The sequence below is a fragment of the Brassica napus genome, chromosome A7 (assembly GCF_020379485.1).
Source record: "Brassica napus cultivar Da-Ae chromosome A7, Da-Ae, whole genome shotgun sequence".
NCBI lineage: Eukaryota > Viridiplantae > Streptophyta > Magnoliopsida > Brassicales > Brassicaceae > Brassica > Brassica napus.
The window spans coordinates 7,717,802-7,730,290 of NC_063440.1; the positions used below are offsets into that span (position 1 = coordinate 7,717,802).

Consider the following 12,489-nt stretch of genomic DNA (forward strand, 5'->3'; position numbering starts at 1 on the left):
CTTAGAGAAAGACAAGAAAGTGAAAAAATTGTGAAACAAGTTACCTCCCTTCTTATAGGCTTGAGGATTTACTATTCAAGCTCAGACTTTCGGATATTAATTCCATCCATCACACCTAACTTGCCAAACATGTCTAACCGCACGCTAGGATCCTACGATGCATGATCCTAACGGGCTGGGGGCTAACTGTTGGGGTCGAAAACGGTTACGACGGAATTACCACCCGAAAATCCTCGGAGATCGTATTTCCGAAAGAGATAGTAAAAAGAAGGATACAACTTTCGTAAAATATAACCAATACGAAGTTTTTACGAAGAAGTATCCTTGAAGATTCAAACCAAACAAACCAAGCTCGGTCGTTGCGTAATTACCACGCATACACGCCGTCCGGTCGCTACGTAGCAACCAAGTCTGGGTCGATATCGGCCGCTACATAGCGACCGAACGTCCGACCTACTCGGTCGCTACGTAGCGACCAAGCGCTCGTCCCGCTCGGTCGCTACGTAGCGACCAAACTTTGGCTCGAGCCCGGTTGCTACGTAGCGACCGAGCGCTCGTCCCGCTTGGTCGCTACGTAGCAACCGGGCTCGAGCCAAAGTTCGGTCGCTGTGTAGCGATTGAACCCTTCCGAACGTCGACAGACACCAGTCCATGCATTCTCGTCAAACCTTCAAATGCTATCTCCCGAAGACCGTAGCAAGCTCAGTCCATGTTTTCCGCTATTCTAAATCATCGATCAAACTTTGCGGATTAGAAACCGCAGAAAGTTCGAAAGAACTCGTAGTAAACGTGTCGAGTCGGAAGACGGCCCAAAGGGACCTAAAACACGACTCGAGGTCCATCCTACGATTTCTTAACCAAAAGCCCGTAAACCACAGCACGGTTTACGCTTGGTCCACAAGAAAGGATAAATGTCAAGTTTCCGCGGATAAATACGGAATTTTTGAAGATAATTGTGAAGATCGGGAAAAATGGAATATCTCCATTTTTATGCTATGACGGCTTAAGGGCAGAAGAGTAAAAGCGTAAACCGACCTTGGAGCTAGTATATAAGGAGTCATAGGCGAGAAGCATGGGGGATAACTTTTCAGAGCAAACTTAGCACTTAGAGCAATTTAGCAATTTTCCGTTTTTGTTATTTCGAACTGCGACTCAATTAGGTTTAGCCGTCTTAGGGTTGCTAGAACTAGGAATCTCGCCGACAGCTCTCGAGCCCAGGCTTATACCTTGTTGTAAACGCTCATACGCAAATTCGGAATAAGATCTACTTTACTCTCTTTTTCGATTTCTTATACTTTATCGTTGTTATTCTCGTGTTCTGATTGCTTGACGTGTGGTAATTAGCAGATATCCGGGTCCTCTGGAAAATTAGGGTTTTCCTAGTTTCCTTATTTAAACGGAAATCGACAGTGCGAATTTCGGTTCTCACAGTAGAATAAAACATTATGAATACTTACTTGGTCGTGAACTCTTTCACTTCAGAAGGTTGGTGTCAATAGAATTTGGTAGCTGGTGTGGAGTTTAGATAGAGGGTCCCTGAAACAGGTTTTAATAATAAGATTACAATTAGACAGGTTCAAATAGACATACGTGGAACGACGATAATCATAACCATTAGAAAGATTTTAATAATAAAATTAAATTCATAAACCTCCAAATATTTTTGTATTGACCGTAGTGACCGGGATTAATCCCCTGAACTCAAAAGACCTCGGAAAGTTGAGGCAGCCTCGTCCCACAAAGATTTGTACAAAATCAGGGTTCTGATGTATGATAAATAACAACATAGTTATTAGCACGTAGTGAAAAGTAGTATGCGAAACATAATTTGGCAGTTGGTTGCTTACAGGTCAATTAGGATGCAGACCATAACTCGGGTCGATGCTGCATTCCTGTTTAGGTCAGAGCCCTGGATGACATATTTGGCCAACTACATCTGCAAGTTGAAATCTATCTTAACGATTCGAAAACCTAAAGGAAAGAAGGTCACAAATTAAATAATATACCTGGGAGCTCTAAGGTAGTGTTGGCAAGAGTTTGGAGATCGTCACGAAGCATTAACTTCTGAAGATTGATCACATGAGGGTTGGTAAAGACTTCTTCACCAGCTTAGATTGACTGCTCCATGGAAACCAAAGGGGTTACTTTCTATTATTCAGAATACAATAAATTGATTCAATCCCTAATCAATACTATTAAAACTAAAGGGCTTTTTTTTTTCAGATCTCCTTCTGTTTTGCAAATATTTACAGAGTCATGCCATTGTCTTATTTATAACATATGCTTTTAAAAACAATATGAAAATAAATCTTGCGAATATGCCAAAAAAGATTCTTAATTAACCAAATCTTTCTGAGACTATCCCTATCATAACCTATATTACATCCTTTTTAATATGTAAACTACCATCTAAACTATTGTGTACTATCACAAAAATCTTAATAATATCATATGGCATAGGAAATGTCGGCTAAAGAGGTGAACTTTGAATCAAAGGGGTGATTCTCATTTTGGTAAATAGGTGTATCTGAGTGGGAGTGGGGATGATGGGAGACGCTGAAGGACATTTTTCGAAGAAGACTGATGATATCTATGGTGTGGCGCAAGAATTTGTATAAGAACTCGATAAGCTTAAATAAGAACTAACTCTTCTTATTAATCCCTTGTGGAAACTCACTCAAAACCACAAGCTTTCAATCACACAACTCTCACACATATCATCTCATGACATTGTGTTTATATAAGACTTTTAGATATCCTAATCCTAAAAGGAAACACTTGTAAATAGATAACTCCTAAATACATATTGATCCTTATCTCTTAAAGATCATAATCTACTTAGGATTAGGATTGCTTGACGCTCAAGCTTTCTTCAAGCTTACTTCAACATTCTCTTCCTTAAGCTTGAACTCCATGTCTTCTAAGTCTTGAACTCCTATTAAGTCTCTCATCTCCCTGTATTTGATTCTTCCCAAAGCCTTTGTTAAAATGTCTGCTTTTTGCTCACTCCCGGGTACATGTTCGACCTCTAGCAACTCTCTTTCAACACACTCTCTGATGAAATGATATCTTGAATGTATGTGTTTACTGCGCCCATGAAACACTGGATTTTTAGAGAGTGCAATTGCTGAACGGTTGTCTATTCGTATGACAGTCTTATTGCACACGGCTCCTGTGATCTCTCCAAGAAGATCTTGTAACCAGATCGCTTGTCTTGCTGCCTCTGTTGCGGCCATAAACTCTGCTTCACAAGAAGATAAAGCCACAGTGTCTTGTTTTTGAGAACACCATGTGATAGGACTTCTTCCAAGATAAAATATGTGCCCTGTTACACTTCTTCCATCATCAGGATCTGTATTATAACTACTGTCGCTGTAGCCAATCAATCTTATCGTCTCAGACCTTGATCGTTCAAAACATAATCCAAGTGTAGCAGTTCCTCTTAGATACCGTAAGCATTGCTTCAATGCCACTCCGTGAGAGTCTTTAGGATTAGCCATGTACCTACTAAGAACTCCTATACAGTATGACAAGTCTGGCCTGGTATGAAGTAAGTAGCGAAAACACCCAATGATCTTTCTGTAGCCGGTTGCATCAATACTTTTCTCTTGTTCAAACTTTGCTAACTTCAGTCCCATCTCCATAGGCGTCTGAACTGCATTGCAGGCAAGCATCCCGGCTTCTTCTAGTATCTTGAGAGCATATCGGTTCTGACATAGTGAGATACCTTCGGCACGTTGATTCACCTCAATGCCAAGGTAGTAAGTAAGTCTCCCTAGGTCACTCATCTCAAACTTCATTGCCATCTCTATTTTAAAATCTTCGATCATCTTCTGATTCATGCCGGTAACGAACAAATCATCCACATACACAGCAACGACTAGAAGATCTCCATCCACTGATCTTCGATACACAGATGGCTCCTTGTGGCACTTTTCAAATCGTAGACTCATCAAAATATTGTTTAGTTTGTAGTTCCAGGCCCGTGGTGCCTGCTTAAGACCATAGAGAGCCTTTCTTAGCTTATATACTCTCTTCTCACTTCCTTTTACTTCAAAGCCTTCAGGTTGACTGACATATACCGTTTCCTTTAGTTCTCCGTGCAGGAACGCTGTTTTAACATCGAGATGATGAATCTCCCATCCATGGGATGCAGCAAGACCAATCAACAGACGTATGGTTTCGATTCTTGCCACTGGTGCAAACACTTCTTCATAATCTATTCCATGTTGTTGCACATATCCCTTAGCGACCAGTCGAGCTTTGTATTTATTAATACTTCCATCTGCATTGCGTTTTAGCTTGAAGATCCATTTTAGACCTATTGGCTTTACTCCCTGTGGCAACTCAACGAGACTCCAGCACTCAAGCTTTGTGATGGATCGTATTTCATCTTCACATGCCTGAATCCATTCTCTAAACTCTCTAGCTTCTTGAAAACTTCTCGGCTCATCATTCAAACTCAACAGTAGTCTTTCTCCTTCATATTCAGAAAACAGAACATAATCATCCAAGTACTTTGGTTTTGATCGAAATCTCTCCGATCGTCTTAACATTAATGGATCGTCATTTTCTTGTTCTTCTTCACTGCTCGTATCTTTTCCTTCACTGGCTGTGTTTTCATTCCCAGCTCCCATCTCGATTTTACTTTGCTCTGTTTCTCTGTTTTTATACTGCTCTGTTTCTCTGTTTTCATTGGTATAAATACCGTGATTGCCGAAAGTTCCTAGCGTGATGCTGAAATTTCCGACGTGGTTACTTTCTGAGGTGTCTTGCTTCCAGTTCCATCCTTTTGCTTCATCAAACACGACATCTCTACTGACCACTATTCTCTGAGTGTTAGGATCAAGCAACCTATACGCCTTTGACCCTGGTTCTGTCCCAAGGTGCACTAGTACTCTCGATCTGTCATCAAGTTTCTTCAAGAACTTGGAGTCTATTTTGGCGTAACAGATGCATCCAAACGTTCTTAGATGAGCTATATTTGGTTTCCTTCCCCGCAAAGCTTCATAAGGTGTGACATCCTTCAATACTCTTGTTGCTACACGATTCAGTAGATACGTAGAGTGTCTGATTCCTTCTCCCCATAAATAGTTTGGTACTGACATAGCCTTCAAACAACTTCTCGTCATCTCTAACAACGTTCTGTTACGTCTCTCGACAACCCCATTCTGTTGTGGACTGTATGGTGCTGTAAGATGTCTTTTAATGCCCATGTTCTCGCATAACTCATTAAAATCTTTTGAGACAAACTCTCCTCCTCTGTCTGTTCTTAGGGTCTGTATCCTCATCTTTGTCTCCTGCTCTACTCGATTTTTAAAGATTTTAAACTTCCCAAACGCTTCATCCTTTGCTTTGAGTAATACAGTCCACATATATCTAGAATGATCATCAATCATCACAAAGATATATTTGTTTCCAGCACTCGTAGAAGGTGTTATAGGACCGCACAAGTCAGCATGTATAAGTTCAAGTACCTTTTTTGCTCTATAAGTACTTGCCTGAGGAAAAGATTGTCTTGCTTGCTTTCCAAGCAAGCAAGAGCCGCAGACGTTCTTCTCTATATTAACTGGTGGAACACCAATGACTAGCCCTCGTTGTACCATTGATCGCATTGTCTCGAAGTTTATGTGTCCCAATCTTGAATGCCACCTTATGGAGTCACTGACTGTAGTTGTAAGCATGCTCATTGCCTCCTTTATCTTCATTCGAACCTTGTATAGACGGTTCTTTGATCTAAGAGCTTTAGCGATCAATCTTCCATCACGATCATGCATAATAAGATGTTCATCTTTCATCCTTATGTCACACCCCGACTCTGTGGCCTGCCCTAGTGAGATGATATTGCTCTTTAGATCTGGAATAAAGTAGACATCAACAATTTTTCTTGGCTCTCCGTTCTTGTCCAAGAACTCAATGGATCCTTTTCCTTTGATCTCAATGCGAGAATCGTCCCCAAACCTGACTTTTCCGGTAATGGATTCATCAATATTCGAAAAGTATCTCTTATCTCCACTCATGTGATTGCTGGCTCCGTTGTCTAAATACCAGATATTATCTTCGTCATTCTCAACTTCGTATTTGCTTGGGACCACCTTCTCTTCGTTTAGGTAAACTATCTCATGAAGCATAAGTTCGTCAGCCTCTTGGGTATCATCTTTCTCGTTTTCTACTGCCTCCTGGAACTTCAGCTTTAGCTCGGGACAGTCAGTCACATAGTGACCAATTTTATCACAGCGATAACAGGTGACTCGTGATGCATCACGTGGAGTGTATCTTCCACGACCTCGTCCTCTGTTTTGATATCTTCCTCCACGACCTCTCCATCTGTTTTCACTGTAACGGTTTGTCTGTGGTTCAGTGACTTCACGATTTGACTGTGAATCCGAGTTTGCATACATCAACTTTCCCTGATCTTCTTGAACTTCTTCTTCGTCTGTAACTCGCTCTTCATACGCTTTAAGGCGTCCTACTATGTCCTCAAAGCCAGTTGTCTTGAGATCCAAGACTTGTTCTAATGCAGCCACTATGTGAATATACTTTTTCCGGGGAAGACACTTCAAAAACTTCTTCACTAATTTAGGTTCTTCGATTTCTTCTCCCAATGCAGCAGATTTAGATGATATCTCAGCCAGTTTTCCAACAAAGTCGTCTATGGTCTCTGTATCTTTCATCTTGAGACGATCAAAATCCGCCATTAGTGTCTGCAAGCGAGCCTCCTTTACTCGTTCTGCACCTACATACCTTGTCTTTATCGCTTCCCATATCTTTTTAGCCGTGTTTAGCTCTCCTACTTGTAAGATGAGGGTTTCGGGTATTGACTGAAATAGTAATGCCATTGCCATATCGTTTTTAGTATCATCTTCTATTTCTGTTTCTATGACATCCCAAACCTTGTGCACCCTAAGTAGGATTCTCATCTTCATAGTCCACACGGTGTAATTTGTCGCAGTTAGTATCGGACACTTGATTGAGGAAGATCCTCCTTCTCTCTTCGTCATTGACGTTGTCGCCACGGTAAGATCACTCATCCTATCGTAACCTCAAGCTCTGATACCACAATGTGGCGCAAGAATTTGTATAAGAACTCGATAAGCTTAAATAAGAACTAACTCTTCTTATTAATCCCTTGTGGAAACTCACTCAAAACCACAAGCTTTCAATCACACAACTCTCACACATATCATCTCATGACATTGTGTTTATATAAGACTTTTAGATATCCTAATCCTAAAAGGAAACACTTGTAAATAGATAACTCCTAAATACATATTGATCCTTATCTCTTAAAGATCATAATCTACTTAGGATTAGGATTGCTTGACGCTCAAGCTTTCTTCAAGCTTACTTCAACATATGGCACTCTTTGAAGCCAGGTTTGATCTCCGATCTCTCTGTTCTTAGAATTGCTCAAAATTTGTGTGATGTTGTTGTAGAAAAACAAGACCTCACTCCCGTTTTCTAAAAACTCCATATATTGTAGTTCTATTTGCTTTCACCTATGGACTTGCTCTTTCATCTTGCATCATTGTTTAACGATTCTTAATCCCAAAGTTCATCTGAGATCATCAATCTCTATGTGCTATACATCTTTTGTGTTGTGGCTTCTCATGTTTTCATATTGTTTATTCTCTTATCTTGCAGGAAACTGGTAGATTCTTCCGCTTTTCTAGAATTCGTTGTGCTCTGTGGATTTGAAAACACATATATTAATATCCAGGAAAGTGTTTTTATACCTTTTAAGCTTGTATTAATTTCTATTTCAAGTTCTCATTATACTTACATTAATTTGCAGTGATTCTCGATTCCAAATTTGCGTAGATTTACTAACATATATATGGGTTCAAATTCCAAATATTTATCTTAATCAATTCCTCTCACAGTATGACCAAAATTTTCCAGAAGACAAAAATGCACAAGTGTGTAGGGAACCATAAACTGTTAGTTGAATATACAAGTAGTTATATCATTTACTCTTTACTAGGATAAGACCTGCATCTTGCGCATGGTAAATTTATATGAAAATTATTTAAGAAATATTGTATGAAAAAAATTTTATGTTATCGATCGAATTAATATATTTAACTCTTAAACAATTTTTTTAATTTTTTTTTGTTAATTACATAATTTGTTTACTAATGAACTGAACTTATTTTTAAAAATATTTTAGGTCAAAAAATTATTTATCGCATAAAAACTTAACGTTTAGGCTGAAGAATCTCATGCCTACTATTTGGTTACAATGAAACTATGTTAGCTCGGTTTTATATCATGATTTAGTAATTCAAAATTTAATTATGGTTATGAGAAGTTTACGTTCACGTACCAATCCTATATATCTATAGAGATGTCAACTTAAGTATTGGACCGCGGGCCTGGCTTGTACGGGCTTGGTCTGGGGCGGGTTTGGGCCGAGATAATCATAACCCGCAAATTAGCGGGCCTTTTGGGTGTGGGCTTGCGCGGTGCCTGGTTTATTGCGGGACGGCCCATATCACCCGCGGGAAAGCTCATTGGGACCGCATCTAGACGCTTCTTCGACTTCCTCACCTGAATCAAAACAAGATAGAGAGAGTGAAAAGCGATGGAGCTTCGTCGATGATGGTGTGACGAACTGGAGCTCCGGCGAAGGCCGTTCGATGTCCGATCGGCGAGGCGGCGTCAGTGCTTCTGGTGACCGAATCGCGTTCGAGCTGCAGCAGAGGAGCTTCTCTTCCTCGTCGTTCCATCACCGGAGCTGTTCATCTTCCTCGTTCCATCACCAGGGCTTCTCTTCTTCATTGATCTACCACTGCATGCCATAGATTATCACCGAGCTACCACCGGATCTTCTCTTCTTCACTGAGGCACCACCGAATCTACTCCTCTGCATCGAGCCACCACCGTAGCTTATCTTCTTCAACGAGCCACCACCATAGCTTCTCTTCTTCACGGAGCCACCACCGGAGGTTCTCTGCTTCACGGAGCCACCACCGGAGCTTCTCTTCTTCACTGAGCCACCACCGGAGCTACTCCTCTGCGTCGAGCCGTAGCTTCTCTTCTTCACCGAGCTACAACCGTAGCTTCTCTTCTTCACCGAGCCACCACCGGAGGTTCTCTGCTTCACGGAGCCACCACCAGAGCTTGTCTTCTTCACTGAGCCACCACCGGAGCTACTCCTCTGCGTAGAGCCATAGATTCTCTTCTTCACCGAGCCACAACCGTAGCTTCTCTTCTTCACCGAGCCACCACCGGAGGTTCTCTGCTTCACGGAGCCACCACCAGAGCTTGTCTTCTTCACTGAGCCACCACCGGAGCTACTCCTCTGCGTCGAGCCGTAGCTTCTCTTCTTCACCGAGCCACGTAAAAAGGTAGTGATATCATTACTCGTTTAGCTAGCTAAGTAACTAAGTAGCTCACCAAAGACGTTTTTGTTGTTTCTTCAGTTTGATGGGGAACAAAGCGGGAACTCTTGAAGATATTGTGGACGCATACTTGGCATATGGAGTGATGTCTCGATATAACAGCCAAAGGACCTCGGGTTAGTGCTTCTTACGGATAAGTAGTAAGCATTGCTAGGATCACGGTTTAGATAGGGGAACTCATTGTTTAGATATGAGTCACGGTTTAGGTAGAGGATGTTGTTTGATCTGTTGTTTGAATTGTTGTTTGAGAATGTTGTTTGAACTGACTTAGGAGTTAGGACTCGGGAATGTTTGAGAATATTGTTTGAACTGTTCTTTGAGAATGTTGTTTGAACTCGATCATGTATTCATGTTAATGCGAATGTTTGAGAATGTTGTTTGAACTATTGTTTGAGAATGTTAAATTGTTATTGGCTTATCTGCTTAGAAAACGATCACGTCTAAATTTTTAATTTTTAAGTTTCCTAATTTTATAAAATTTAATTAAAAATGGGGATCAAATTTTAAAAAGCCCTACATCCACTTAGGTCACGACTACATCCACTATGGTTAAGACAATATGAAAGTCCAATTGCTTTTCTTTTTGTTATCAACAAAGTGAATGTTGCTTTTCTAAACTACATATAATCGTAATGGTGTTGGTCGTGTATAAAAGAAATGTGTAAGAGTATACAATTTTATATCCAAGTCGCTTAAGCACATCAATATTAGTATATTACGCAGAGGCATTAGAGTGGTTTACATCTGACTGCCAAAGTGCTAGTTGGTACTCTGTCTCTTTTAGCTTTTATACACGACCATAATCTTGAGGACCATACATTCACTTTTTGTTGATATAGAAGCCACAATCTTAATACCAGTGACTGATGATCACTTTGGTTGCATTGAAGCATTTATATAGATAAGAGAATAGAGGTATTGGGTTGATGTTATGGACGACTTGTGTTCTGTTTGTCTTAGCTTGACAAGTCTTATGGTTGACTCTCATGGTGTTTTTGTGTTTTCTGTGATGTCTCGTAGAAGCAAAAGTAGCTTGAAGCAGCTAGTATGGTGTTTTCTGTGACATCCCGCGGGATAGCCCGCGAAGGCTTACACATTTTGCGGTAGGAGATTGGGTAGCCAGTTTCAGGACCGCGTCCCGCGCGGGACGGTCCTGCCGTGTACTGCCAGAAGAGAAACCCGCAGCGGGTCGGGACGGGACGGGACGGGAGAGCCCAGTTGCCATCCCTATCTATCTTTGATAGTTTTCTCTTTTTTGTGTCATTTTGGTTATTGCTTGATATAAATATTGATTTTTGAGTTTATTCTCATTTCTTTCTTTTATTTTGGCCAGAGATTTAGAAAATGTTTAAAATTCAAAATTATTAAAGAGATATATATTTAGGTTAAGATCTGCGCCTTGTGCAGAATAAATACTTATTTTATATTTTTTCTGCATATTATGAAATAATATAATAATAATTATATATTAAATAGCTAAGAAATCAGTTACTATTATGTAATAAATTGGCTTGCACATATAAATCAAATGACCGCTCTTGATTTTTTTTGTCATCAACATACATCGATTCATACTGACTCTGTAAACCAAACCGGGAGATCTGTATCCATGTGGACGACAAAAGACAGTTGCTTCCTAACATTGCGTTCATGACCGCTCTTGTTTATTCGCAATCGTTTTAGAATAAATAAATTAAAACAATCAATCTTATCTATCGTATATGATATATAATTAAATTTAAACGATGTGAAGTATATATATATATATATATATATATATATATAAACATAAACACTTATTAAAATAAGTATATTCATTTATATAATTTTATTATCATTGCATCTTATTATAAAAAATAATTTAAACATTGATCACAAAAGTTTATGTGAGACTTTTAACAGTTTTAGTAATTTATACTCGTTTTCAAAAATTCAAAATACAACATATACAAAAAAATCTAAATTTTTAATATATGATTAATGTAATTGTGTAACTTATTTTAATAGTAAAGAAACAAAAATGATAGAAAGCATACAAATTATTAGCAAATCTTCATTATTTAAAATCATTAATTACTATATATATCATAATCACGGAAATAATATATAATAAATAGCCACATTTCTTTAGTTAATTTCATATAATATCATATAGTTGGTATTAAATGTTTCTAATGAGATATAAAAATGGAATTTGACCAATATGTTTTTCAATTTCAACGAGAGGCTAACACGTATGATTAATTAACTACCTAATTAATTGACATAAGCAAATGATATTTTTTAATTATTACAAAATTAAGGTTACATCTTTTCAAATGTTTCTCAATTAATATAAAGGGGCTAATTTGGGAGCTTCTAAGGGGTGTCACATGGGCAAAATAATCCCCACCTATCAAACTGCCATGTCACTAGCAGACTGGGCTTCGAATTAAAATTGCAATAAATTGCAATAAAAGGTTTGGGCTTCGTTGCCGGTGGGCCAGGTAAAGAATGAATCGAATGAAATCGAAATCAAATGAATGAATCAATTGGCTACGATTTGTCGGTAGGCCAGGTAAAGAACAATCTCGCATACCAGCCCATTAAGTTATTAACATCTGCACTCTTCACGTAGATACATAATCCCACGAGAAAACCTACTAACGTCGTTTGGTAAGAAATCGTCTACGATCAATAAGCTGTACCCTTCGTCGCAAAAGCCAATTAGCTGACTATTTTTTTTGTGGTCGATCTGACCAATCATTTTAATATTCTTCCTTTTGTTTAAGGAAGTGCTGTTCCCAACACTATGGTCAAATCAACCTCCAAAGATCTTCCCCTTCTAGGAGATATTTAATATTTACAAGTTCATTTTTGAATCAAAAATTATTAGTATTGATATATTAATTTAATACTTAAATCTAAGGAAGATTTTCCTTTCAGATAGTACTGATTTTTTTTTTGTATTTAAAAATACAAACTATGAACCGTATTAATTTTACAACAACATATTTATATTTTACATTTTTTAAATAAAACATCATTAGTATTTATTATTCAACCAATAATAAAATATAATGTATACTAAATAACTGATTTTACA

The 12,489-nt window shown here is 38.7% G+C and overlaps 1 long non-coding RNA gene across 1 annotated transcript; it reads left to right on the plus strand.

Moving 5' to 3' along the window:
- The first annotated feature begins 7,355 nt into the window (after window positions 1-7,355).
- On the plus strand, window positions 7,356-10,793 carry LOC125576736. Its single transcript, XR_007315164.1, has 4 exons — window positions 7,356-7,376; window positions 7,645-9,350; window positions 9,426-9,520; window positions 10,425-10,793. It is a non-coding gene; the product is annotated as an uncharacterized LOC125576736 (long non-coding RNA).
- The last annotated feature ends 1,696 nt before the right edge of the window (window positions 10,794-12,489 follow it).